Here is a 6,195-nt window from a genome sequence, read left to right as displayed (position 1 = left end):
GGAGGTGTCTGAATAAAGTTCACTGCCTTAAAAAATATAAAACTTGGAAGATTGCAGCCAATCATTTTTCAGCACAGCGTTTGATTGTGCATCAGTAGAGTCATACTAGAGGAAGATTGAGGAAATTATCATGATTTCAATAATGGCTCTGTAAAAGTGTTGCAGTTGTGCAATGCCCAGTTTCTGGATATGACCAGATATGTGCAGTAAATGTGCTGCTGTGCTTCATGGTGGAAGTTTTTTTTTTTTTTCTGCTCCATTGGAGACTATGGAAATACAGTATATATTATATATAAAAATAAGTAATATACTATAACGTTTTAACCCAGCTCTTGGATATAGTGTAAAAAAAAAAAAACACATTTTGGACTGTGTATGTGACCCACGTACAGATAGTTTAATTTTAAGGGCAATCCAATCATTCTCAAAAAAAAAAAAAATAAAAGTGACAGAGAAAGTGTCAAAACAGGTAAACAAAAATCCAAATAATCCAAAATACATATTTCTAATTCTGACAACACTGATGACTTTTTAAAAAGACTTTTCTTATGCTCACCCGGAATTTAATGAATCAAAAACACGGTAATTTTTTTTTATTTTCAGCATTCATTTTTCATTTTTTTGCTGAATAAGAATCGTTTTAAAAAGAATTGTCCAAAAAAAGTTACTAAGCCCAAAATGTTGAATGTTATATCAATTTCATTATTATATAATAATAAAATAAAATGAAAATGTGGTAGGAAGAACATTATAAATTAAAACAAATACGATTTTATTAATGACAGAGGGATTGCATATATAAAAATTTGTACGTTTTATTATTCTGTTATTTGCTTTTTTTTAAATTTTATGTAGAAGTACAGTCACAGGTGTACAATGATGTGATAAATCACCCAGCACATAATCATAGAGTGTTACTGTGCTTATAGTTTAGGACACTTGAACACATCGTGTCTAATTTGTCTGGAAGCTAAGAAACCACTGAGCATCAGAAGCCATTAATATCACCATATGGATTGTTAAATTCATTCAGTCTGTTGAACTGAAGCAGTTTAGAAGCTCCTTAAGCGGACGCTGTCCAAGTGCTCATATTTTCTTTGTGTGCCAGCTGTGTGAATTGACTGGCGAGCAGTTGTTGCGCATGTGAAGACTGAATTGTCAGGGCAGCTCTTTACCAGTATAAAAGCTGACCTTAAATAGCTAGAAAAGAACTGCCAGCCATTATGTGCCTCAGTACAAGTGAGTCAGTTCTGACAGCTGATTGAATATTTTAACAAACTGATTCATTTTAATGATAACCGAGCCAGCTGACATTTTTGTTAGTAGACTGATACATGTTTTTGCTTCACTTATGTCTGTTCTACCTCCCTCAGTCTCACAAATGAAATGTATCTGTCTAGTAAACACATGAGAAAACAGCAGTTAAGCAAGCAGCAGATCATAGCGATGTGGATGTTTGCATGAGCTCTACAGTTCTGCACTCCAGTCAAGTCACATCACATTTATTTACATAGCACTTCTAGAACAGATTTCTTTAAAGCAAGCAGCTTTACAGAATTAAACATGAAAAAAACAGTGTCAGTGTTGCTTTCAATTAAAATTAAAACGTTACTTTCTATTATAAAGCAGCTCTTCGGTGTATTATTCATGTCTAAACAGAGAAAATTAACTGGAGAAGATTTCAAAGAAGTTAGAGCTCCAGAACATATCTATGGAAGCGATCGATATACTCTATCTACATTTTAATCATGTTCTGAATCTGAACCGGACTTAGTCTTTTTAATGAAACTCACTCTCTCCCCCTTTTTTTTTTGCCTGCTCTGTTCTTTCTTTTGAAATATTGCATGTTCAAACATTCATAAAACAAAATATTCCTGGGGCCGTAAAATGTTTGCGAAAATGATCAAAAAGGCAACTTAAAAAAAAAAAAACACTTTAAAGGGGTCATATAATGCTACATGCACTTTTACAAGTTGTTTGAACTGAAATGTGTGTTGGCAGTGTGTGTACACAACCACCCTAAACTGATACAAATCCACCCAGTGGTTTTTTGTCTACTAAAATCTTTACCCCTTTCTCAAATCAAGCCGATTTGTTTGTTTTTGAAGGGAATGTGCCCCCGATCTACATAAATGCGTCTATGTTCGCACGAATCATTCGTGGTCCAGCTTCACCTACAGAAGAAGTGAGTGTAAGGTTTTTTTAACAAATGTAGCGTCTGCGTAGAATCATGCATAAATATTTCCCTTTTGAGCTGATTTACTACACAAATCTTTGCAAATCGCCTTTCCTAATAATGTGCTAATTAGCAAGTTTCACGATGAATGCAGCTAAAGTAAACAGTCTCTCTGAGAGCAGCTCGGAAGAGAGGGGCGGGGTCAACAGAGCTCATTAACATTTAAAGGAAAATGCTACAAATCTGCACGCTCTGAAAAGAGCTGTTTTTGACAGGGTAAAAAAGTTGTTTTTGAGAAATTTTAACCAAACTATGTTACAGACTTTTCATTAAGACCCTAAAGAATCATATCAACTTGTGGAAAATGGGCATCCTATGACCCCTTTAAAGACTGTATATTCTTGACATCTGCCAATCAGTGTTGTCATGATGAAATTTTCCTGCTGCTCTACAGTGATTAGTCACATGTATGGCTCAGACGATTGGCTCAAAACAGCCAGGCTGCCGAACTGAGCGTCCATTAGCAAAAAATTGTAATTACTGTATTTTGGATTTTTGTTTACCTGTTTGGACTGTGAATCTGTGAACGACCCCTTGCTCTGTCAAATTGACTTAGATTATTGGATTGTCCTTTACAAAAATGACACTCTCTGTACGGGACTCAAAAACAGAGTCTCAAATGAGTATGACAGTATGTCAAAGAGCTGAGTTAAAGACCACAGAGCAGACTACTCTGTTCAGGGCTCTGGAGTCTATCTGACTAAACGTCCTGTAGCTTTTACTTTAGTCACTGGTGAATCACAAGTATTTGTAAATGTCATATTTTAATATTCTGTCAGTCAGAATAAGGTTGTGAATGACATTTTGACTTTCTGTACGTTGCTGAGTTTTGGAGAAAAAAAACTATTTATTTTTATAATTATTATTATTATTGTTGTTGTTTTTCATTTTATTCAGCAAGGATGCATTACATTGAACAAAACTGACAGTAAAGACATTTATAGTGTTACAAAAGATTTCTACTTCAAATAAATACAGTTTTTTAAATTGTAATAATATTTCACAATATTGTTGTTTTAACTATATTTTAGTCAAATAAATCCTTGGTGATCCTTCTTTCAAAAAGCATTAAAAAAAATCTTCTGAACTGTAGTGTACTGTACTGTATGTACAATCCGTTTCTTACACAAAACTATCATATGGTTTCAAAAGACTTGGAATATAATGCATAATAATATGGACTACTTGTATGGTATTTTTATGGTGCAATTTTTTTTTAAGCTTGAAAGCCACAGTCCCCAAATATTATAACTGAATGGCAAAGAGCAATCAGCACAATATTGAAAATATCCCCTTTTGTGTTCTATGGAAGAAAGAAACTCCTGAAGGTGTGTAAATGATGACAGAATATTTATTTTTGGACAAATTATCACTGGTATACCAATGAAAGGTTCTTCACACTAATATTTCTTGTTGTTTAATCATCTCATGAATAAGGACCTGCACTTGCAATTCTACTGAATAATTCAATGTGTTTTCAGAATGCTCTTTACGATGTCTGAAAAATCTTGACAGATCTGTGACAAGTCATTGAAACACATCCAATTCTGAGCAAACAATACTCCTCCAGAGCACAGGTCAGCTCAAAACATCAACTGACTCTCATCAAAGTGTTACAAAAAAGCTGCTACGCTGCTGCTGAAAAATGAAAATGACGCACTATGTTTTTATATATAAACCACTCATGACAATAGCATATTACCTCTCTGCTCGAGACATGGAAACACAGGTTGAAACGTGCAGATGTTTCTAGTTGCCTGGTTTGCAAAGAGCCCTCTTTCACTACAGTAGAGTGTTTCTGTGATCTTCTAAGTGCCCTGACCGTGTTGCTGTGAACTCATATCTCAGCCTGGAGAGAAATGATTGACATACCTGGGTCCTTCTGCTCAAGGTCAAGGTAGTGCCCCCTATAGCGTTTTCCATCACTTTTATTTTGTTGACTACCTTATCGATTTAATATCCGTCCATTTTATGTCACATTATTGGATTCATTTCAAACTTATCACAGATGAGGAAAGAAATGGTCAAATCAGAAAAAAATCAGAAGGGAAGTTCGTGATAGTTCTTGAAGCTGTTGAATTTAATTGAACACCAGTTTATATCAACATATCAATAATGTCATGCAAGTTATGCATGATGCAAGTATACCCAATATATTTCTAAATTCTTACCTAATTAGAACAGCATGATTGCGATTGTGTGATACTTCTTTATAGAAACATGTTCTAAAAGAGGTTCATATTAGGTTAGTTGACCCATAAATTAAAATTCTGTCATGAATTACTCACATAAGACTTTCAATCTTTGAAACACAAATGAAGATAAATGAAAATTCTGTCATTTACTCATCCTCGAGTTGATCCAAGTTGAATTTTTTTATGTTTTATTTCAGTTAATGTTTGTTTGTTGTTTATTTATTTATCCATCCATCCAAGTAATGTAAATGTTTTTTTTATGGTTTTAGTTTTAGTTTAAGTTAATGAACATAACCCTACCAGCAAGCTCCATATTCAATTTTTGACAGGAATGAAAATGAGGCTGTGAGGGACAGCATTTCAGTGCGTTCAATGGATTGTGCTGCTGTTTAGAACCATGCCAGTTTTTCAGCTAAACATCTTTCCAAAACGCTTTCAGTTGACAATAACTCCATAAAACAGTTGAAAATTACATGTGATCTTATGCAGTGTATTCCATTGTTAAGACTCACCGCAAAGTCCCAGTGCTGCTGAACTCTAAAATTGTTGGAGCACCATTTAGCCAATTAAAATTAAATATCATAATAAACTGTAGTATAATGTGAAATATTACATCAAAAGGGGGTTTGATTCAGGAAGACAAAGCACTTATGACTCTCACACTGGATTTTGAATGCAAATCATATGGTTAACCAGAAAAAGATTTGTTTTCACTTGTCAAGAGCGGTGAGTCATCCACCAAGGAAAGTAAAACTCATCATCTGGAGGAAATAGCTGTCAGAACTGCAGTGACTGTTGGGCTTCACCAGATGTATTTGGATTGTATTGAACTGTCACCGTGTGGGCAGCTTGCTGCTGCTGTCCTTGCTGTCACTTACAAAGAAAGCAGTAAATTATCAGTGGAGAACAAACGCATGAGACTATTAAAGGAATAAGACTATTAGACCTGACTAATGGGTTGCAACATATAGCTCCGGTAATGTCCTTTAATTAATGTTAAATGTTTTGAAATCCATAAGGGGTAAGTGTAAGTGAAGCTGTGTTTGTCTTGGTTGGAATTGTTTTGATCAATTCTGTCTTCAATGCAGTTTTGTCTTAGAACACAATAGATTGTTTGTCACTTTTAACGTGGAAGTCATCTTGTTCTGTCATGATTTGTCACCAGATATAGCCTCTGAAACAGCTTTGCTGGGTTGCGACCATGTTGTTTTCAAATTTACAGAAAAATAATAAGAAATAACGTGGTAACTATTTGTACACTGAGGACACTAGACACTTTTCAAGGACACTGGACACTTTTATTAGCATCCTGGACATTTTTTTTTATTATTATTATTATTATACAAGAATAAAACAGACTATTTACTTTTATTACCCAGTGGTACTACAAAAGGGAAATGGTCATGTTCAATTAATTGTAAGTGCGGGTTTGTTAACTCTTTACATTCCTACTGATACGAGGAACCAAATATGATGCCTGCCATATCTTGTGTCTAACTGTGGGTGTTAACATCAGAGCGGCATTATGAGATCAGTAGAAGGGATAGTTCTCCAAAAATAAAAATTGTCCAAATCATTCCAAACCTGTATGACTTACTTTCTTTTGACGAGCACACAGGAATAAGATAAAATATTTTTTTAAGAGTGAGAAGCAAATTAACTTACATTGTATGATTAAGCAAATAAATAATCAAAAATACATAAATATCGAAATATCTTCATATATATATATATATATATATATATATATATATATATATATAT

The sequence above is a fragment of the Sinocyclocheilus anshuiensis genome, unplaced genomic scaffold (genome assembly GCF_001515605.1).
Source record: "Sinocyclocheilus anshuiensis isolate Anshui unplaced genomic scaffold, SAMN03320099.WGS_v1.1 scaffold366, whole genome shotgun sequence".
NCBI lineage: Eukaryota > Metazoa > Chordata > Actinopteri > Cypriniformes > Cyprinidae > Sinocyclocheilus > Sinocyclocheilus anshuiensis.
The sequence above is the reverse complement of the archived record's forward strand: the minus strand, read 5'-3'. Positions refer to the sequence as shown.